Consider the following 24,491-nt stretch of genomic DNA (forward strand, 5'->3'; position numbering starts at 1 on the left):
TAATAAATGTATGTTTGAATGAGTATTGTGTATGAATTATTTTAAATTATATTTATTATACTTGCTATACAATGTAATAACATTGTCCTACAGAAATAAAGGCACAATTATTATTATTATTATTACTATCGTTAACTGCTCACTAACGATTATGTAACGAAAACTAAGTCATAACAATAACAATAAAATATACAAAATGCGATTTGTTTTAACTCAAAGCAATCACAATGGTTCGTCATGGGTCTTTGTTTTACAAAGGAATAATACACGATGGAATGCGAGACCATTCCACCATGCCTACACCTACATTATAATAGGCTACTGTAGGCCTACCAATTAATTGCTGACAGCGGCGATCCAACAGATTAAGGCAAGCTTCCTAACAACTGAGTCAGCATCTACAATCAACAATAGAAGATTTCTCTATAGTGAATGTGTATCTATAAATGTATAGACAGTTTTTAAGTAGGCTACTCTAGTAGTTTCTGGGAAACATATATGTTTTCAAGCGTATTTTAACGAATATGGTTGGCCGCTAATGTAGTCCCAGGTCCCAGCCACCTCGTTGTTGATGACCTGTTACTGAACGCACGGAGATGCATCAAAGCTGGAGTTTCTCATGTAAGCAAATTACGTAAGGAGAGGCCGTGCGAGGTGTCTCTGTTATGTGATATCCATCTACCCGCCCTGTGCCAGCTAAACTTTTTGTAGGTTTATAAAACGCTAGTACTGTAGAATAATTTTGTCTTGTGTGACAATACGGGGGGTTTAAGCCAGACAAATATAAATGCTAATTTACATTTACATCTTACTAATATTATAAATGTGAAAGTTTGTCCCCATGTTAACCTTATGAGTATTCATATTTAAAGGAAACTAGCTGTACCCGCGGGCTTTGCCCCGCTTAACTTCGTAAGTATTCGCATGGCTCAATCACGTCCTGGTTGAAGTTCGTTCGCTGCGCTCACTTGTTTTCAGGTTAGCTCGTTCGCTACGCTTACTCGCCTCCAGGTTGATGTTCGTTCGCTACGCTCACTCACCTTTTGGTTGCAAATTAGCTGTTGTCATACATTTAAAAAAGTCATCCCTTTTATTGTTTATAATACAGTACTTAGATAACGGTTTTTATGTTTTAATATTTAACATTGGAGAATTTAAACGTTGTTAAGTGCACAGGTGTGCTGCGATTGGGGTTTAATACATTTGGACTTATTCAAAAGTAAAATAGTTTTCTGTGCTGCAATCTGTAGAAACACTGTGGCACTATTTCAAATCATGACTAATAAATGCTAATACAGAATGTTGTAATTATTCAAACGTACAAAACATTGGTGAAAGTAAACATCTGCTTTTAAATTGTATTTATTTGTAAACATTCTAGATCAAAAAGTCTGACATTGGCCCACTTAAAACCCTCTGGGGCAGAGCCCTTTTGACGGATCTGCACCAAACTTTACTCGAACCATCCTTGAAAGATGCTTAACAATCCCTGAAAGTTTCATTACAATCTGTCGAGCGGTTTTGGAGTCCATAACGTATATACATATATACACACATACATACATAGTTCCTCTTTTATAGATATAGATTAAAGAATTTAGTCAGCTGTTTCGACTAAAAAAGTTGGTTCTGTGATATTCAAAAGCATTAAAGTTATAAGATTTACCAACAGTGTGCAGCACTATATTTTTTTGCATTTATGTATTGAGAACTGTTAGAGTAGGATTGTTTACAGTTATGTTTATGTTTTTAATGTCATGAATAATTTGTGATTTTTTGAGAATTTTTAATATTTTTTTTATTACTTTTTAGGTGAAGTGGTAGAACATTATGGCTATAGTAGATGTGTAATACCATAGTATACCGTCAATTTAAATAAACATATTTTATTAAACTTTCTCCTCCCATTACAAACGCATATAACTGCAATAAGCATTTTAAACTTATATGCCAACCCCGTACGAAGGACGGGTACTCTGCTAGTTATAACATAAATTATACATTATTATACGTATAATTTATATGTATAATTATATGTACATATTAATATATGTACTATGTATATATAATACTAGAGCTGTGTGCCCGTTCTACGCACGGGGATCGTATGGTAGTCAGTTGAATGTGACAAAAATCACACAATGTTAGGTTTTTGGACATTTGTAATTTCATTTCTTAAGTAGGTAGGCCATGTATTCTATGGAAAAGTGCCGGTTTCAAGGATCGAAAAAGTTGTAATGAATAAATAGGTAACGTACGTACCCAAGAGAAGGGCTATGGACCTATTGGCTGTATGGTCCAGCGATTGCATCACACGGTGAGTGGAAACAGAAGGTGACACATTGGAAAAGCGAGTTTAGCATCAACCGTAAACCTCTGTTACAATCACCCACTGTAGTTGTGATTTTTTAAGTTTACACTTTACACAATCGCCATTGAAGCGCCGTCAATGAGTGGAAACATTGTTTGCAAGCTATTGGCGACGATCAACACTGATACAACACGCGCCCTATACAACACTGATTCAAGGTCTTTTTTCTTGTTATCAAATCTCAAGAACAATTTTATTCACAAAGGATTTCTGGTTCCTGACCTGGATGATGCCTAGCTATTTAATTTCATTTACGGTTACACTATAATATTGCACTTGCGATTAATTAAATCCGTTATGTAAGAAAAACGTTTTTAATCTCACTTGGTTGGGATTTGCTTTCAAAACGTGATCGGACATCGTTGTGGTATTTGTAAACAGCATTTGTAAACATATCAGTGACAGCTAGAAAAAATAATTGTAATATTTCATTTAATTTAATTCATTATTTAGTATTAAGTTTCTTAAAATGTTAACTTCTGTTCATACACCTTTGTTAATAATAATAATTGTTATAAATCACTCCTCAGAAAGGCTGGTCTAGTAAATATTCATTTTCCTAATTAATATAATTTCATTAATCTGTTCAATTAACCATTAATAATACTCATTCCATAGCCTATATATATATTTATTTTAAAAAGCCCACAACCTAATTATTTATTAAATATGTAAGAGAATTGCAATACATCAAATTTTTTTATAATATCATTTCAAAATTTGTACTTAAGGAATCAAAATTCAAGAAGCAGTGAAACTGATCCATGTGTTCAACAATGAATTATGTGAACATTGAGATTGGGACGAGAAGGAAATAGTGGAAGTTGAAACTGTTAGTTAAAAGAAGGATTCCAGATTTTATCTAAATTAAATTAATTAATATCATCAAGAAAACCAGTTTATATCAAGTTATATCACAGTAAACCTCAAGAGGACTCAACTTTATCATTGTTATCTTCAAAATTAAGTATAAACTTTTCTTTTAAACTCTTTTAAATTCAGTGCTAATTAGACTTACCTTTTGGACAACATCAAAATTAGATTTTTTCATTGTTGGGATTTTGTAAGTTTAACACCTTAATTAGGACACTATTTAATTTATTAATTCTTAGCATTCAAGCCAGCACGACACCCTACCCTGAGATATATCACATCTAAATTATTTGAACCTTTATTATTCAAACTTATCTTTTATTTCATTTTAATTTCAACCCCACACACCGTGTCAGTCCTTTCATTGTAACGTTAAGCCTTTTAAATCTCATTGCATGTTTGTTAATTTGTTTAAATAAAACACCTTTTGTAATTCATATATCTTTGTTAACTTATTAACTTTCAACATTTATAGTTTAGGCCTAGCCTAAATGAATATTGTGAGGTGAGTTGACATAATCTTGATCTGAACAGCTATTCGTTATTTTATAGATGATTATGTGATAAAAATTGAACGAAAATTTGACAAACATCGCACAAAACTGCATTTTTGAACGTCCGTAATTTTATTTACAAAATAGTGAGGCCATATTTTAATGGCTAAAGACACTCTCGCCACTCCAGTGAATACATTATTAAAGGGCCATTCCTTATCAAATCAACAAGGGTCACAACCCGACAATCTCAGATTTTTATAAAATTTTCCACGTTTGTTACCCTGACAAATACAAACACAGAAATTTTTTGTTTATTTTTATCTCTTCCCGTTTATTTATAATTAATTTTTAAAAACTTCCAAAATCTGCGTTTTTTTACTTGCGGGGAGATTTTGAAAAATGTACGGATTGAGTTCTGTTCATACTAGGGAAGGCAGAAAGGTATAATTTTATTCCTGATGTTCGGGGCTTTGATTTGATATGCAACATGACTATATTCTAAAAGATTCCATTTTCCAAGAAAGTTTTGAAAAATGTTACGTAACGTACATTTTAAATTTAAAAAAAAAATGGTATTTTTAAAATTCTGAAAAAAAAAATGTTGGATGACAAAAGATCCAACTAATGATTATTCAAAAAACCTTAACCAAGCTATAACAAAATGTAAAACTATTGCAAAACAAATTAAAACTCGCATAAAAATGAACAATCCAAAATCGCCTACACTCCAAGGTCTACCGAAGCCCACAAAACAAACATTCCTATAAGACCAGTTGTCGACTTCAGAAAGGCACCAACATGCAATGTAAGTAAATTTCTCAATGATAAAATAAAAAATAACATAAATTTAAAACATAACTATGGAATCAAAAACTCATATGAATTGGTAAACAACATAAAAAACATACAAATTCCACAAAATTCAATATTTATTTCCTTCGATATTGTAAACATGTATTCAAATATCCCCATCAAAGAAACAATTAATATCATACAAGAAGAGTTACTAAGAAACAAACCTCAAAAACAAAATGAAATAAAAGACATCATCAATCTCACAAAAGTTACTTTGGAACAAAATTATTTTGAATACAATAACAAATATTACAAACAAAATGATGGTCTTGCAATGGGTATATATAATATTGTATTGACATCCATTTATGAGCTATGTTTCAAATTTCAAGTCTCTAGCTCATCGGGAAGTATCAAAACTTTCAAGAAAGCGAGTTAATAAAAACAAGCCCATGGGGCATAGCCCTAGGAAAATATGAAAATTAAATTATATAATATTGCATTGTCTTCCATTTGTGAGCTATGTTTCAAGTTTCAAGTCTCTAGCTCGTCGGGAAGTTAGTATAAAATTGATTTCAAAATTTGTACCGGACAAGAAAGCGAGCTAATAAAAACGTTTTAAAATACATGATATGAGAGTATTGAGAGATTTATACTTATACGCTACGGAATTGTTATTATTTTTTAGCAATCAAATGTCTATGGTCTGTAATCAAAATGTTTTCGTAAATTATAAAATGTCTGTTTACGATATTGTTTTATAGTATAATAAAAATAGATTTTGACCCCAAAATAATTAGCACAACCAAAGGAATTTGGTACACATGTTGGGTGTACCTTCCTTTTTAACATACTAAAAGTCCCCTAATATTGAAGCTGTGCTACGGCCGCCATATTGGAAAATCGCGGCATATTTCTGTATTTTTGGCTATAGTGACTTTATTATTAGAAATACAGGAAAAAGCCAAATATACAAAATGTAGTCCATCCACAGCTAACCTGCAGACTCAGCAAATTTGCATTTGATTGGATGTTTAATTAAATGTAGCCTATATAAATAAAATTAGGTTTAACAGGTTTGCTGCTACACGGACGGTAATATAGTGTGTTTTTTAGTAGAATATCAATAACTTAGAATAAAATAAACTAATTTTCCAAGTTTGATCATAATAAATCTATAAACCAGCAAACTACAACAGTTAACTCTTTCATAAGAATAGCATGGGAATTTTAAATTTACAATTTACATATTTAAATATACACATTTTGGTTGTGTTTTCTAAAAAGATGGCGATTATTTGTCACGATTCGAATATTAACCGAAGGGTTTTTAAAAGGAGATGGAGCAAATTGTAGTGCCATCAAAATATTAATTTATTAAATGGGTAAAAAATGAGGTTAAAATATTGCGTACTTTACAAAATACGGTTGATTACCTCACTGCATACAATATTTCCGGTACTTGGTACGAGTTAAAATTACTTAAATAACTTGCTTTATCTCTTTTTGAGTGACAAATAATCGCCATATTTTTAGTAGGCCTAAACACAATCAAAATTTCTTAGATTACCTACATTTGTTTAATTAAATTTGTAAATTGTAAATTTAAAACTACCATGCTATTCTTAGGAGTTAGTTAACTGTTCCACATCGAATTGTGGATGCGATACTCCCCAGTGTGGATTAACGTCCGCACGGGTGAGTACTACGACTATCCGCAGTACTATCCTGATAATTAGACCAATTCGTAATTACCAAGGCAAAAATGTGGTTCGGATTCCACTATAAACTGTAGGTCCCTTAGTTGCCATTAGCTGTATGGGCTATTAATTAACAGCTGTGTCTAAGGAATGTCGGCCTTAGTCACTAACAAGACTACAAGATCGCGCCACTCATCATACACTCATCTCCATTCATACTTGGCTTAAAATACCTACTTTGTATGGTCGCCATTTCATAGAACAGTATTAACAGTATTCACCTAATTTTATTTATATACATTTAATTAAACATCCAATCAAATGGAAATTTGCTGAGTCTGCAGGTTAGCTGTGGCGGAGTTGTTTTACTCATAAAATAAAGTTAAATTTTAAGATTTTATAGTATCATACTATTTAACTAAATGGAATGAATTATCATAAACCTTGAAGGTAATCGTCGATTTCCATGGGTTTCACCTATTTTTGATAGATAGAAAAACTAAATATACTTAATCACAAATAACTCAAAACCCGACTTTTAGTATGTTAAAAAGGAAGGTACAACCCTTCCTAAATATTACAATCATTCCCCGATTGATCAATGATTACACATTGCTTTGTTATTCTTAATTCTAGACTTAAACTGCAATAGAACCACCTATCCAACCCGAAGGACAATTAACTATCATAATTAACTAACCAACATCATTACGGCCAAAACTTATGCTAGACGACATACAACATGTAGGAGTAATTTTGTTTTTAAGTTAATTCTGTTCTATCAAACAGTTTATGACATACTTTCAAATACTCTACCTACAGTACTATCCACAACTACATAAGTAAAACAAAAGATGATCAAAAATGAGTGACTTACTCACCAAAGTTGCACGATGTTTCTACTTACATCTGAAACAAAACAATAAATTTCATGAATCTTTTCACACAATATGATAGTTATTTCTTTATCTTATAAGCAGAGTTAACAGTTTTCGAAAGATTATTGAACTACAGTGAGACCTCAAAAAAATGCGACCTGGGGAGCCTAGGGATAACCAAACGGGAAGCGGATTGAGTGCCGTCCTATTTTTTGCCGTGTGCTCAAAACTGTCAAAACAGTCAGGTAAGCCAGAGTGAATTTTGACTCACCCGAGCGTAGGAGTAATTCAGGGGAGGGGTATTAGTGGAAGGGGGTGTATTGGGTAGGATGTTACGGAGACCGGGTACAGTTTCTTAACTGGGCTACCCTGATATCGATTGAAAATATATATTCGATTAGTAAATCTTCATTCGATTTGTTCACAGTCTGTCTCGGAATGTAGTCTACTTATAGCCTTATAGGCTACTTAAGTTCAAATGTTTTCCATTCTACTGGGTGGCCCATAAGTCAGTTGACGCTTGCAATTTTTTTTTAATTTTAGCAGTTGGTACCATACACAGCTGTAATACCACAGCTGTTGGGAGTTGTGTTTAGTAATTGTTGTTGTTTAGTTTGAGGTTATGTTTGATAGTTATTCATGATAGTGTGTTCATTGTTATTCGATAAACAATGAATAGAAAGTTAACAACAGAACAGCGTGTATTTGTTTTGCAAACATGGTGGAAACATGGCCATAGTTATAGTGATGTGTGCAATTTGTTTGTAGAACGTTTTCCGAATGTTCAACCTCCATCTCGACAGTAAATGTTGTTTTTGAGTTATGAATTAATAATAGACATGTATTCCATTTTGTTGTGTATCATTTCATTAAATGCAAATTTGTCAACTGACTTATGGGCCACCCAGTATTTTATGGAATTATTAGTTTATCTCTTTGAGTTAGTTGCTGCGGAAATTATTTCGGGCACTTATTTTTACGCATTTTATTTAGCCTATTAACTTATGTAAAAACTTAAGCAACGGAAAATATTTTTCGTCATACTGCAGCAAAAACAGTAGTTTTTCTTACATTCGTGGTGGATCTAAAGTAGCATTTTTACCCCCTAGGGAAAAAAATCAGCTGTTGTAAACAGTTGTAAATTTTGATTTTAGCAATAGCATGGACCGAAATTATTCATTGGTAGATTTATTGGGCAAGGCTTTAGCTTATTTTTGCATACTTGCATACAATAGCTTGACATCAATTGTATGATTGTACAGTAACACAATCGTCTCAATAGGCGAAATTGTCGAATCACTAAACAGCTGCTTATTTATATTATAAGAATCGAAAACAAGGTGGAATTCGTTTTGAGGGGTAATATTTGCATGAAAAACATTTTCATTTTATAGTTTGTTAATTAATAGTGAAATATGATGCAAATTATGGCTCATCATATGGGCAAAAAGTGTCTTTTCAACTCTCGCTCATTTTCGGACCTTGCTCTTTGCCCCGATTGTAAAACTTGAGCTCGGGTCGAAAAGAGTCACTTTACGCTCTAGTAATGAACCTGTATTGAGACCTATAATTTGCATGCGTGTGGTATAATCACACAGTGCGAGTTTTAGCTTGTTTATCTGAACTATTTGTATACATATGCACTTCTCACATTGCATTCACGCTCGCGCGAGTTCAAGAGTTTTAAACAAGCTAAAACTCGGCCAGGTCCACTCTCGCCGAGACGAGACGGAGCAGGCGAGGGCAAACTATTCGGAATTCCTTCCCCGCCCACCGGGAGAAATATCGTACCTGCTCCAGGTAGAAAGTTGGTGAATTTGGACATTAGAAACGACCCCAAAAATGTTGGTGAATTTGGACGTATCCGCAATGTGATCGCCCCCTTGTGTCTCAACAATGAGGCGGCCGCCACCAGGCGGAGGCGGGCATGCAGTGACGTCATCACTCGCGTCTTGGGCATATACAGGGTGAATCACGTACGGTTCAGAGCAACATTTATTATTCATTCATTTATTTATCAGAGCCACAATGAAAATATATTCCCACTAGACACACCCCAAGGAATAACTTTAAAATATTTAAATGGTTTTTAAGTACAGGATTACCCAAACCAGAGGTTCACTACTTTTATGTTTGAAGTAAATACATAAATTGATCGGTAAATTAGTTTAATAAAATAGAACTGAACTTATTCATGAGTCAAAAACTAGAAACAAAAACAATAACAAAAACAAGTTAAAAGTCAGCTGCAGTTTAAACAATGTTAAAACATATCAGTTCTTCCCACCAAGTTTAGGCTTCTTCAATTAACCTCCTCTGTGGCCTGAAGGTCCTTGTTGATCTTCACAGCTGAGGAGGTACATTCGGGTGTGGTAAAGCTTCTGCAGGGGATGTTCTAGGTCGTAGCTGAGGAGTGAAATTCGGATGTTGTGAAGCTACTGTAGGAAATGTTGTAGGGCTAGGGAATACAGCTGGTGATCCATGGTTTTCTGAATTCCGAACATGTACTTCTGCATTTCGTACTTGGAAATCTGAAGAAGACAGTAGCAGTGGTAATTGTTTAATGCAGGGGTCGTATTCCTCTTCCGATTCATTGTCTTGGTAAAATTTCCGCATTTGACTTGTATGTCTTTTAGTGTGTCCATTATAATCAATCAACCATGTGTTCCTACCTAACTGTCTAAGTATGGGGCCTAATAAGTGTCCAGATGAGAACTTGAAGCCTTATTTTTCTAAGAAAGATGCACTGACTCTACATAATAACTGTCTTCTGTGGGGAATAAGAACTGTTATTCCATCTAAATACCGAACTTACATCATGAACTACTTGCATGAATCTCACAATGGCATGGTCAGAATGAAGTCTGAGGCTCGGGGTCATGTGTGGTGGCCAGGTATGGATGCTCTAATTGAACAGACTTGTCACCGTTGCCGTGAATGTAACTTGTTGCAAAAGATTTACCAAGTAAAAAACATCTATTCAACTGGCCTAAAGAAAGCGAACCTTGGAGTCGAATCCATTTAGATTTTGCTGGACCATTTTACGGACAAATGTTTCTCTTAGTAATTGACGCTTTCTCGAAATGGCCAGAAATAGTACCTATGTCCTCTATTACCACAGAAAAGACAGTAGAAGCGCTCAAGAGTTTGTTGTGTAAATATGGAATACCTAGAACAATCGTCTCAGACAACGGAACTTTTACGGAACATTTACTTCGCAAGGTTTTAAAGATTTCTGCTTGCGTAATAATATCAAACATATTACGACTCCAGTAGCTCACCCAAGTTCAAATGGACAAGTGGAGAAAAATGTAGATACCTTTAAAATAGCTATGAACAAATTACAGTACAATAAAGAGCCTAGCTTGTTCACAGACAACTTGAGGACATATTTATTTCGCTATCGAGCTACACCTCACACTGCAACTGGACAAACACCTGCATTTTTGTTCTTGGGTCGTAATCTGCGAACTAAATTAGATTTTATCAAACCTCCACAAGAGATAAACTCAAGAGATGAACCTTCTGAAGTGCTGCGATATACTTTATACTTTCTTATGAAATGGCGACCATACTATGTAGGTATTTTAAGCCAAGTATAAGTTTAAGTGGAGATGAGTGTAGGATGAGTGGCGCGATCTTGTGGTCTTGTTAGTGACTATAAGAAAACCAGAGGCTTTTCTATTGGGAGTAAAGTGTACATTCGTACTTCTGTTGAAGGGAAAGTAAAATGGAAAATAGGAACCATACCGTACTTAGACAGTTAGGTAGGAACACATGGTTGATTGACCAATTTTTTTGTTTTGAAAATCTGTTCTCCTTTTAATTTTGCAAACTTTTGCTAAGTGACCTTTTGTATCACAATTATTACATATTGCATTTCTAAATCTACATTGGTTCCTAAAATGGTTACCACCACAAGAATAGCATAAATAGTTTGAATTTGTATTTAGAACCTCTCCATTGCTCTCATTATCGGAAAATGAAATCAGATTTTTCTTTGCTGAAGTGGTAAAAACTGAACTTAATGTTCTAGCAAATTCAAGTACAGTATTGAAATCTGTGTAATCTTTCTGAAGTAAATTAGCTCTAATAGAATCCTCATTAATACCCATTATGAAGGATGTAATGAGAGCATCTTGATAAGTCACCAGGGAAATCACAACTGCTGGCTAATTCTTTTAAGTTACTTGCAAAGGTGGACAAAGATTTAACACCTTGCTTCAGTGAAAAGAATTTGACTCTTTCGGCAACTTTAAACTTTACTGGTTTGAAATGTTTTACCAGAAGTTCATAAAGTTGTTCATAAGTGAATTCACTAATTTCTTTTGGCTTGCAAATAGTTACCAATGTTTTAAGAACTGTACTATCCAGGCAGTCAATGAATAAACATCTTTTAATATCATCATTTGTAATATTGCCCAAACATAAATTTGCCTTGAATTAAATATTCCAAACATCAATGTCGCATGAATTAGGGTTAAATTTTTCACATCTAGGTTGACTTACCAACATAGGATTATTAAGAGTTGCTGGTAATGTATCTTCAGACATTATAATGAATTACTGTGGAATTGAATAAACATCTTGCACTCTAAGTTTTCCATAAAATCATCCTCGTCACCAGTTTTATGTTTGAAGTAAATACATAAATTGATAGGTAAATTAGTTTAATAAAATAGAACTAAACTTATTCATGAGTCAAAAACTAGAAACAAAAACAATAACAAAAACAAGTTAAAAGTCAGCTGCAATTTAAACAATGTTAAAACATATCAACTACTTCAAATTTTACAATTGTCAAATACAAACACATGTCATCATACCATAATTTTAAAGCTCTTGTTAACAAAAGTTTTCGTGGAATCAGAATTTAACAATTTTAATTCGTTAAAATGGCGGTTCTTTGTGTCTGAATTTATAATTATAATAATGATAACTAGAGGTGATCCAGTGGTCGAAAACTCGACCAAAATATGTAATGTACAGAATTCTATATTTTCACCCCACTCTGTAAATAAAACATGTGATTGGAATTTCATCCAATTGTTTGGATTTTCTGTTTATGTTTCGTTGTTATTTCGTCACCAGCATGGCAGCCCCAAGCCTATTTCTATTTTTAATTTATAAAGGAATTCTGCACATCTACAGGAAAATATATTTCTAACGGTATGCGTAGATTTTCCCTGCGATGCACATGAGCCGAGAAAAAAGGTTTTCAAGAAACATGCTTGCCTAAATATAGATGGATATAGATGTAGGAAACTAAGTACTATTTTGAACCCCTCATATGTTTCTTAAAAATGCAGATACCTCTATTCTTTCTAATTGAAATTCTGCAATTCTTAAGAGCTAAGCTTTAATTTGTTATACAATACTATTGCATTGGCGTAGATCTTACTTTTCCATAGGGTCTGGGAGTACGGAAAAAATCCAAGAAAAGAGAGGGGTCTGTGCGGCCTCCATGGAGGATAGTTATAATTTACATTTACGCATTTATTACCGTACCCTTACACTTCGGTCACATGATTTAAAAATTATTAAATTTTATGTTTTTCTGCACAATCTAAATCAATTTGGTTAGGGTCTTGGAGGGGAGGGGGGATCCGAGCCCCCTAAGCCTAGACCATATCGCTGGACGCCCATGGAAAGTACATCAGATTCTGTACTGTACCTGTCTGTCCTGTCCTTGCTGAATGCGGGGCGGGGTACAGAGTAAAGAGAGAAAGAGGGGAGACAGGAGGAGAGGGAGGGAGAGAGAGAGAGAGAGAGAGAGAGAGAGAGAGAGAGAGAGAGAGAGAGAGTGTGAGGGGGGGGAGAGAGAGAGAGAGAGGGGAGGGAGAAAGAGAGCGACGATGATGCAACTGATGGCCTTGAGCGATCCAGTCATGCGTACTAACTCAGTGTCAAGTTCAGGGATAAGCGCTGTTGCCAATTCGTGCAAACAACCAAAATATGCGCACCAACCACACGGTGTACAAATTTCAATTAATTCACAGTAAAAATGTGCAGGAAAGAGTGGCCAGTACCTAGAGACTCAGATTGAGACCTATGCATACCGCGTTTCAATGATCCTTCAAGTTGGCTATAGACAATTAGAGGTACAAAAATATTAGTTTCAAAAGCTGAATTCATCACCATACTATACCGGTTCTGAGTAACCCTAAATTTGGAACTCGTAAAGAAACATTAAAATGCACGTTTAATTGACGACATCAATCATATGGTCTTTACTACAATCTGCAAAGTAACACACACTGATGGTGTCATCAGAAAATCAGAATTCATCACTCATTTCATCCATTCATCACGCCTACGTCATTTTAACGTCACAGGTCTGGAGGTTATTATTTATTTCAATCAACTCACATTTCACGGTTTACAGTTGTCAATAATCAAAATACCAATAAACCTGACACCGATATTTTACCCCCGGAAATCTACCCCCAGTGGTTGAATCAGAAATGTCTGACCCCGGAATTCTATTCCCAGAAATCTACCCCCTGTGGCAAAATTACGCTTCAATACACATACAAATGTGTTCTATTTTATATAACCTAACATGGGGTTAGGTAGAATTCCGGGGTCGGACATTTCTGATTTGACCACTGGGGGTAGATTTCCGGAAGTAAAATTCCGTGGTATGGCAAATCACTTTATAAGCCAACAATTATATGTTAATTATTTAATAATATATTGGGGGCAAATTTCCAGTCGCGGGCTGTTTCTTAAACAATCAACCAATCAATTATATAATATGGGGACGCCACTAGGTGCGTATCCCAAATATGAGTGAAGGCTGAGGTCCAAATAGTCCGTGAGGTTGGCGAAGGACTCTGAGGGATTAACGTCCCTTCCACCAACGCACGCGCGCTCGCAAGCAGGGCCCATGGCCCTACCTACCCCACGGCGAGTGACCCATGTGTGTGTTTGTAGGTGTGTCTCTGTGTGTAAGGGCTGTAATCCCGAGTCCTTCGCCTACCTCACGGGCTGTAGGCGTTTTAAGGGAGTAAATTTCGAGGAGTAGAATTCCGCTACCTCCCTATCGATCGGTAGGCTGGGTCCCAGAACCCGTAAACCCCCGCCATGACCATATAATAATAAATACATCAAAACTTTACCAGAAAAAACATGCCAACTAAGAGAATTTCCATTAGCCTGATGGGATTTTTTTAAATCCTTAAACATGCCAGATAAAAAAAATATATGTATATTACATGAACTAAGATAAATTCATATAACATTACATGATTAAGATAAATTATGTCTTATGTCTTACTAGTGTCCCTGTTGCTCGAAATCGAGCAATTGCTAAGTATTACAGGCGTTATTTGAAAACGAATAACATTCATAAGTTTTTATGACTTTAAAGATTTGACTCTAAGCTTATGGATTACTCAAGATGTACATAACAGATCGATATAATCAACATTTCTTGTAAATGTAAGTAAGCATTGTAAGTAAATGTTTGTAGCAAACTAACTGTTAGATTAGCAAACGACTGTTTACAGTTAACATATATTCCTCTTCTCACTTTTAAATTCTGACAACAGCTGGAGTTTCATAACACTATTTGTTTCCCATGTTAATCTTATGGAGAAATACAAAACTTTAAAGGGCCCCAGGGCCTCACTCTCTAATTATTTCCCATAAAAGAAAGTTTCCTGCACAACTTCACGTAACGCTCTCTCCAATGACACCAAGAACATGTCAATCGGTTCAGTAGTTTGGGAGGAGTAATTGTCACAAAATACCTGCTTGCGTATAGACGAGGTAGCCTGGCGACGTCGCCAGCGACCAAACTGGCTACTCAGCTTGTCAAGGGTCGTTGATTCTTATGGATGTTATTACACGAGGGTAGCCAGCGACGCAGCCACACTTTGGCGACCGACTGGCTACCGAGCCCCGTCGCCACTGCGGTAGCCACTGGCTACCCATATTGGCGACGCTGCGTTGTAGCATATGGAGCTTATTACACTAGGTCGCCAGAATCACGTCGCCACTCGGTCAGTTCATATCACGGGGGTACTTGCACACTGTTGTGTTGTGAGTGGGTGAATTGTTCACTTCAGTTGATAAAATGTCTGCATATGATTCAGTCGAAGGGATACGCGAAGATATGAAGAAAAAAGAAGAACCTCCGAAAGGCGAACAAAAGAAAGAATCAAAGAAAAAACAAGAAGAGCTCATGAAAAAGTGTCAGAAGTTGGCCGACACAAAGTTGAACACTGAAAACTTTATTAGTGACTTTATAACAAGTACAAGTACAAGACAAGCACTCACAACAAAATGAGTAATGGCGGTAAAATTCTAGCTACTCAACTGGCTACTAGGTTTGGTGGCCAGTGCGTCGCCAGCTACTGTCGCTGGCGACGTCGCCAGGCTACCTCGTCTAATAGGGGCCTAAGGGCTGTAATCCTGAGTCCTTCGCCTACCTCACGGGCTGTAGGCGTTTTAAGGGAGTAAATTTCGAGGGGTAGAATTCCGCTACCTCCCTATCGATCGGTATGCTGGGTCCCAGAACCCGTAAACCCCCGCCATGACAATATAATAATAAATACATCAAAACTTTATCAGAAAAACATGCCAACTAAGAGAATTTCCATTAGCCTGATGGGATTTTTTTAAATCCTTAAACATGCCAGATAAAAAAAATATATGTATATTACATGAATTAAGATAAATTCATATAACATTACATGATTAAGATAAATTATGTCTTATGTCTTATTACCTTATTATGTCTTATTTGTATAAAAACATATTGTTTTATATATATAAAACAACATGTTTTCTAACCAGTACCTATTAAGTTTCAAGTTTAGTGCTACAGGAAAGGTAATAAGACATTTATTTGTCACTTTTACATGTGTAATGCATAGACAGGTCAAATTGTTGGTAAATACATCTGATATTCAGTGTTGGGTAAATAAATGTATAAATACATAAATAACAAGGAATTTAGTTAATAAAGGCAATATAAATACAAGATTTAAAATTGAAATTGAGCGACGAGCAAATAAATACAAAAGTTACAGACCATGGAGAGAGATTTAAAATTTGACAGTCATAAATTAAAATTCGTGCAACAATAAAAATAGGCTATATAGTTTAAATATTTAAAAAAAATTATTTACAAATATACAAATCGTACATTTACTACCACATACTAGCTGGTGGAAAAGCTACAATAATTAAGACATATCCGGGATTATAGACCTAGCAAAAGCCACAATTTTTACAAGCATTTAAATTTTTTTGGGGATTTTAAAATCTAAATCATCAGCAGTATAGATAGCTTGGTCATTATAAATATACGGTATACAGTATACACAATAACTTCCTACCCTTTTCGTGCCTTATATTCTTATTTTTAGCGAATTTCCCATATAGGGAATAAGCTATTACCGTAGGTCTCATGGTAAGACCTGGACACGGGACCGATTTAGTTTTTGGTTTTGAGAACCCCAGAGGCCAAAAATACCACCCGTTTAAATTCATATATATATATACTAGCTGTAACCCGCGGGCTTTGCCCCGTTTAACTTCTTAATTTTCAAGATTATCTCGTTCGCATGGCTCAATCACGTCCTGGTTGAAGTTTGTTCGCTACGCTCACTCACCTTTAGGTTGGAGCTCGTTCGCTAAGCTCACTCACCTTTAGGTTGGAGCTCGTTTGCTGCGCTCACTTGCCTTCAGGTTAGCTCGTTCGCTACGCTAACTCGCCTCCAGGTTGAAGTTCGTTCGCTACGCTCACGCACCTTTTGGTTGCAAATTAGCTGTTGTCATAAATGTAAAATAAATAATAGTGCTCCACCCTGTTTGGTAATCCTTGTAACTTTAATGCTATTCAACATCATAGAACAGAACCAACTCGTTTAATTGAAACAGCTGTTAAGATTCAATAATTCCATTTCTCATAAGGTTAACATGGGAAACTCCAGAGCCACTGGGGTGGATCCCGAAAGGATTTTTGAAATAAGAATACGCCTATATGTTAATCGGGAATGTGAGCTATCATCATGCCAAATTTCAGCCCAATCCGACCAGTATTTTTCGCGTTCACTTGTCACAAACATACATCCATACATCCATACATCCAAACTTTCTCATTTATAATATTAGTAGGATTTATATATGTGTCCGTTAGCGCGATAACTCGAGCAAAAATGTTCCGGTTTTGATAAAATTTGGTATAAACGTGTAAACCTACATTTGTTCGAACGAGTTCGCGAACCAGCATGATCGGACTATGGGAACAGGGGTTTATGGGGGGTTTTATGGGGTAAAAATGGGTTTTTCTAATTTTTCACCCTGAAAACATAAAATTTTGCAATTTCTTTCAAAACCATTTTGTAGAGCTCAAAAAACCAATAATTTAGTATATTGAAGCATTGTTGGATGCCTAACGGTTACGGAAAAATCGCAAAATAGTGTAAATTTAAAATTACCATGTTATTCTTATGGAGAATAAATACAGTGTTGTAGCTTGCTTGTGTATGGACATATATTAATGAAATTTTGAAATTTTGTTTACTTCATACTGAGCTATTAATATTTCAATAAAACCCCCCTATTTTCTTCCCTGTAGCAGCAAACCTAAGTACTCATTAACATTAATGATGTTTAAATAGGAAATAAATCTGACAATTTTAAGGGAACAATTCAGTGGAATTCCAGCTGTGTATATGGAAATTCGCTTAGTCTGCAGGTTTGCTGCGGCGGGGGTATTGTCTTGTGTTTTGTACTTACTCTAACTTATTTACATGGCCCAATGCATTCAAACACTTCTTCAAATCTCCCCCCTTTCTGAACTCATCTAAAATGTTTTTTTAGAGGTAAGATATATAGTATTTTTTATGATGCTGCTTGGTGCACTGTGAGAATTAAATGATTTTGTTGCTGAGTAGCGCTAGTAAACATGCACAGCCCTTTTCGTTATTCTAATAATATTTAAAGGCTCTCTATGAGTTCAAGATCTTATTTGTATAAATCTCTATATTATGTTTTCACTAAGCTGAATAAAAACGTCGAAGGAACCTCTCTGAAAACACTGCAATAAATTGCAATTTTTCCATCCTTAATGACTTTCTAAATCATGTACATATTATTTCTACATAAAAATTATTAAAAAGTAATCCAGTTACCCTAAACCACTAATTACTTTAACCAATTTTTTAACAAAATATGGACACGTCTCATATGGGCAACATGCCCTTCTGCACTTGTATTATTTTGTATTGTATTACTCAATAGAAAATGTTTCTAATGATTGAAAACATGTACGGCAATAATCTTATGAACCTATGATGATCTGTCTTGAATAATATGATAAAGTACCTATAGGCAAAAGTGGTCAAAAAGGCAGACACCAACCCGTACAATAGATATAGATATAACATAATTCATTAAGAAATAATTTTTAAAGTTACTGTGATATTACGATTTACCACTTATTTCGTAATGGAACGTTATATTGCAAACGGTTTACAAATGGTTTACACCCGCAGCGCCTGTCTGAGTGACTAACTGTCAACTATAGTGAAGACTGGTCCGTGGACTGCTGAAACCCGATTTGGTTGCTATGGAGACCATGGAATGTTCTAGAACTTTAAACCCAGATGTTTCCACCAAAAGTTAACTTCCTTTTCCGGCAGCCTGACGTCATCGCTGTCCACTTGATCGTCGTTGATCCATCAGCTCAGCCTGCTGTCGGCTGGAGCTCGACTCTCGAGACGAGCTGTCAGAGAAGCTATTGTAAACGAGTAAACAAACATTCAAACAAATGTAATAAATAAATATGTTTTAATTATTTAGTTAGTTGTTATATTTACATGTTTATCCCTTTGTGAAACAAAATGGTAATGTTAATTTATAACTGGTAATGTGTTGTTGAAATATTTACAATGGAAAACCTAACCTAAATACGGTAAGTGGGTAAGCTAACCTAGGTACGGTAAGTGGGTAGAAATATTCTTAGTTAGCATTATTTACAAAATAAACTATTAGGAACATTATTACATTAGTAATTTATAGAACATTAAGCAATATTTAAAACATTAAAATGTGAAATAGGCCTACTTTTATTACAATTTATCTAACAAAAACCTAACCTAGCCTAGGCATAACATAGCCTAAAATAGTTAAATTAAATTGAAACATTACAATATGGCCAATAATAATCATCCGTATGACAATAATCTCATGAACCTATGATGATCTGTCTTGAATAATATGATAAAATATAGGCAAAAGTGGTCAAAAAGGCAGGCACCAACCCGTACAATAGATATAGATATAAAATAATTCATTAAGAAATAATTTTAAGAGTTACTGTGATATTACGATTTACCACTTATTTCGTAATGGAACGTTATATTGCAAAACATGACATGTTGCAGAAGAAATTCAATTTTAAATTCAGAAAATAACACTGCAAATGCTTCTTTTAGACTAATTCAGTAACTCCCTATTATATTTGTGTTGTTTAAATACAATTTAAATATTAATAGCTGTTTCATTAAAAAGTATTGAAAAATTATCCATATGGCCATATTGTAAACAAATCTGGGGAGGGAACTTTAAAAGTCACTGGGGCAGAGCCACAAGGGAATTTACTTCGGTTTCCTTTTGATGGCTCATCTACAGACCTTTCTTTAAAAAGACACCTCTTCCAAGTTTCTACACCCAGCAGTTCTCTCAAATTGTGGAGACAAAGTTTCCAATTAAATAAATAGATTCCTCCATGTTAACCTTATGGGAGAAAACCCAAATTTGATGGAAGATCCTACCCATACTAATAAAAATTTCAAAAAATGAAAAACACTTTGCAAAACCACAGACAAGGCCATTTCTTTACACTTTAATCATCAAAATCGGTCCAAAAATGAGGGAAGAGTTCTGTTTACAAAAATCAGCTTCGGGTATCTAAATATATAATACCCCGCCGCAGCAAACCTGCAGACTAAGCGAATTTCCATTTTCCTGATTGGATTTACACTAAAATGTCTCCTTAAAAATATCACATTTAAATTCCCTATTTAAATAGAATCAGTTTAACACATACTTAGGTTTGCTGCAACAGGGTGGGTAAAAGTGTTTTTTTTTATGTAAAATGTTAATAGTTAGTAAGAAACAAAAACATTTTCCAAATTTGGGCAAGATATGTTAATAAACAAGCAAACTAGAACAGTTTACTTATTCTCCATAAGAATAACATGGGAATTTTAAATTTACAATCTTTTGGAATTTTCTCCGTAACCATTAGGCGCATTATAATGATTCAATATACTAAATTATTTGTTTTTTTAAGCTCTACAAAATAATTTGGAAAGAAATTGCAAAATTTTATGTTTTTTTGGTGAAAAATGGGAAAACCCCATTTTTCTTCCATAAAAGCCCCCATAAACCCCTGTTCCCATGGTCCGATCATGCTGGTTCGCGAACTCGTTCAAATAAACGTAGGTTTACAAGTTTGTACCAAATTTCATCAAAATCGGATAATTTTTGCTCGAGTTATCGCGCTAACGGGGACATATATATATATATATATATATATATAAATATGAAAAATAGAAAAATAGGGCTACTATATATAAATAAAGATTAAACATTAATAAACTTAGTACCCAAGTAAAATGTTTTTTGGTAGTAATAAATTTTAATAAATAATTTTACTTGGGTACTAAGTTTATTAATGTTTAATCTTTATTTATATATATATATATAAATATATATATAAATATATATATATAAATATATATATATATATATGAATTTGAACGGATGTGTTTTTGGCCTCTAGGGACCTCAAAACGAAAAAAAAAGGTCCCGGGTCCAGGTCTTACCATGAGTACTACGGTAATAGCTTATTCCCTATATGGGAAATTCGCTAAAAAGGCAAAGCCCTCACTGACTCACAGATACACTCACTCCTCACTAATTCTCCCACTTCCCATTTACCTAGGAGGCTGAAATTCGGTACACCGATTCTTTTGGCATTAAATAGGAAAACTAAGTAGTTTTTATTCTGATCGGGCTTTCGGGCTCCGCCCCAGTGGCTCTGGAGTTTCCCATGTTAACCTTATGATTTTTATATTTAAAAGGAATTAATGCATCCTAACAGCTGTTTTGATTAAACAAGTTGGTTCTGTTCTATGATGTTCAGACCTTTCTTTAGACACCTCTTCCAACTTTCTACGCCTAGCAGATCTCTCAAATTAGTGGAGACAAAGTTTCCAATTAAATAAATAGATTCCTCCATGTTAACCTTATGGGAGAAAACCCAACTTTGATGGGGGATCATGCCCAAACTAATACAGATTTCAAAAAATGAAAACCACTTTGCAAAACTACAGATCAGGGCCATTTTTTTACCATCAAAATACACCATCAAAACCATCAAAATCGGACTAAAAATGTGGGAGGAATTCTGTTCACAAAAATCAGCTTAGCGTATTATATGGATAAATAGATGTGATAAATAGGTTTTGATAATCCGACAAACACCTCAAATAGTACGTCATGTAGGTTGTTTCGGCTTCTATCATCCGCCATTGTCGAAACATTGCAGTTGGATGAAAAAATACTTGGCTTTGTTTATTAATGCAAATAAACTTTCACACACACATACACGAACGAATAAATACCCCCGCCGCAGCAAACCTGCAGACTAAGCGAATTTCCATTTGCCTGATTGGATTTACACTAAAATGTCTCCTTAAAAATATCACATTTATTCCCTATTTAAATAGAATCAGTTTAACACAAACTTAGGTTTTCTGCAACAGGGAGGGTAAATGTGTTTTTTTTATGTAAAATGTTAATAGTTAGTAAGAAATAAAAACATTTTCCAAATTTGGGCAAAATATGTCAATATACAAGCTAACTACAACAGTTTACTTATTCCTTATTCTCCATAACAATTTTAAATTTACAATTTTTTGGAATTTTCTCCGTAACCATTAGGCGCATTATAACGCTTCAATATACTAAATTATTTGTTTTTTTAAGCTCTACAAAATTGTTTGGAAAGAAATTGCAACATTTTATGTTTTTTGGGTCAAAAATGGGAAAAACCCATTTTTACCCCATAAAAGCCCCCATAAACCCTCGTTCCCATGGTCCGATCATGCTGGTTCGTGAACTCGATCGAATAAACGTAGGTTTACTTGTTTGTACCAAATTTCATCAAAATCTGATAATTTTTGCTCGAGTTATCGCGCTAATGGACACACATATACAGACTGTCCCAAAAGTCCCGGACCGGTTTAATATTTTCTAAACGACAACAGATAAATCAATAAGATTTTGCACATCAACACCACACTTAAAAATCTACTTTTTTTAAGGACTATCAGTTTTCTGTCATATCATGGGGACGTCCCGCAAGGAGTCAGAAGGAAATCTTAGATAGAAGCATAGGTTGACATGCACATCAAATTAAAGACCTTTACTAGTAGATTACAATGCCGTAAATTCAAGCTCAAAAGAACGCCTGAGTAAAAAATGGCAGCCGTTCAAAGATTTCTTGAACCTGCCATTTTGAATCTTTGAACGACTGCCATTTTTTACTCAGGCGTTCTTTTGAGCTTGAATTTACGGCATTGTAATCTACTAGTGAAGACCTTTAATTTGATGTGCATATCGACCTATGCTTACGTTAAAAAAATTTTTCCGATTCCTAGGGCTGTGCCCCCAAATACAAATTAAATGAATCTTTGAACTACTGTCATTCTTGACTTGGTTGTCCGTTTGAGTTCAAATTTGCGGCATTATATTCTGATAGTAAAGACCTTTAATTTGATGTACATGTCAAGCTATGCTTCTATTTAAGATTTCCTTCTGACTCCTTGCGGGACGTCCCCATGATGTGACAGAAAATTGATATTTCCTTAAAAAAGTAGATTTTTAGGTGTGGTGTTGATGTACCAAATCTTATTGATTTATCTGTTGTCGTTTAGAAAATATTAAACCGGTCCGGGACTTTTGGGACAGTCTGTATATATATATATATTATATAAATATATATATATATTATATAAATATATATATATATAGGCCTATAAATATATATATATATGAATTTGAACGGATGGTGTTTTTGGCCTCTAGGAACCTCAAAACGAAAAAAAAAATTCGGCCCCGGTTCCAGGTCTTACCATGAGTACTACGGTTATAGCTTATTCCCTATATGGGAAATTCGCTAAAAGTAAATAGGTTTAATTCAATAAATTCACCTGGAGTCTGAAAACTTTTATAGTTTGTTTTTTTATTTATGGATAAGTTATGTAATGGGAATAAGTTTAGTTTGCAGGACTGCTGCGGCGGGAGTATTTTGTTATGTATTAAATGTCACAGCAAATCGCTTTTACGGTTTTATAGTGAAATTCTGTTTTAAGAATATAAGTTGAATCGGCATTAATTATTACTCGCATCCCAGTCCAAATTCTTGGGTCGCTAGCGGCACATTTATTTTATTATTGTCATGAGAGCCGAAACCCCCTGACTGCATACCCGGTACCTATCCTTTAGGACATACCCGGGCCCCATGATGTAGGCCGAAGCTTACGCATCAACCTTTAGCACATCATGGGCGGATGACTTAAGGTCATCAGGCTCGCCGGCTGCCGAAGCAGACCCTTCGGAAGGAGGGTTGCCCCTCAATCCTAACCAGGGATTCCGGCTGCTTGTTTAAGCGTCACTCCACCTGGGTTCCACTAGGTCGGGACCTAGAGGTCCATGGTAGAGCGCCCCGACGCATTTAGTGCAAGCAACACTCGGGACCTATCTAATCCCTGACAGGCAGAACCCGCCATCAATAGCCAGGAGGAAGGGGACCATCAGCACGCTGACGGGGGGAACCCCAACCTCCCATTTACACCGCTGCCCGATCGAGGCCTTACCCATTGCTGGGAAACCAGAGATAACCAGAGCAATAGATCCCCAGATACCCCTGGCGGGCTCGGACCCAGCACCCGATCTACTTCGTTTGCCCGTCAGACCCAACATCACTGCCAGGCCATCAGGGTTTCCCAAAAGGAGGCAGGTATAGAAGTGGGACCCACCCGGATGAACCTATCCACCAGAGGTGGCGACACCCTTGACTCAATTGAGGTTCCGGGAAGAACCCCCCACACTCAAGATAACCATACCGTCCGTACTCAGAGACAGGGATTGGTTTGCATAAGTACCTACAAACCGTTGCCCTCACACTGCGGAAAGTTACGTTGCCCTTGAGTGTCCCCGTGAGCTACGGGTACTTGCCCGTTTTCACCTCCAGGAAAGGTTACTTCCAAAGTCGAGGATTTGCCCACTGAATGCTGGTCGCACACAACAAGCAGGCCGAAGCCCAAAGAACCACAGACACAGGTAGGTT

The 24,491-nt window shown here is 35.4% G+C and overlaps 1 protein-coding gene across 1 annotated transcript in view; it reads right to left on the reverse strand.

The window, feature by feature from the left end:
• Window positions 1-7,132, reverse strand: part of LOC128982764 (steroid hormone receptor ERR1) — a 143,050-nt gene extending 135,918 nt beyond the window's left edge. Inside the window, exon 1 of the mRNA XM_054401746.1 lies at window positions 7,118-7,132. The gene's annotated coding sequence lies outside the window, so the exon portion shown is untranslated. The remainder of the gene's footprint in view (window positions 1-7,117) is intronic.
• Between the last annotated feature and the right edge of the window lie 17,359 nt (window positions 7,133-24,491).

The sequence above is a fragment of the Macrosteles quadrilineatus genome, unplaced genomic scaffold, assembly GCF_028750875.1.
Source record: "Macrosteles quadrilineatus isolate MER2022 unplaced genomic scaffold, UCM_ALF_1.0 Scaffold_1__1_contigs__length_201487025, whole genome shotgun sequence".
In the NCBI taxonomy this organism is placed as follows: domain Eukaryota; kingdom Metazoa; phylum Arthropoda; class Insecta; order Hemiptera; family Cicadellidae; genus Macrosteles; species Macrosteles quadrilineatus.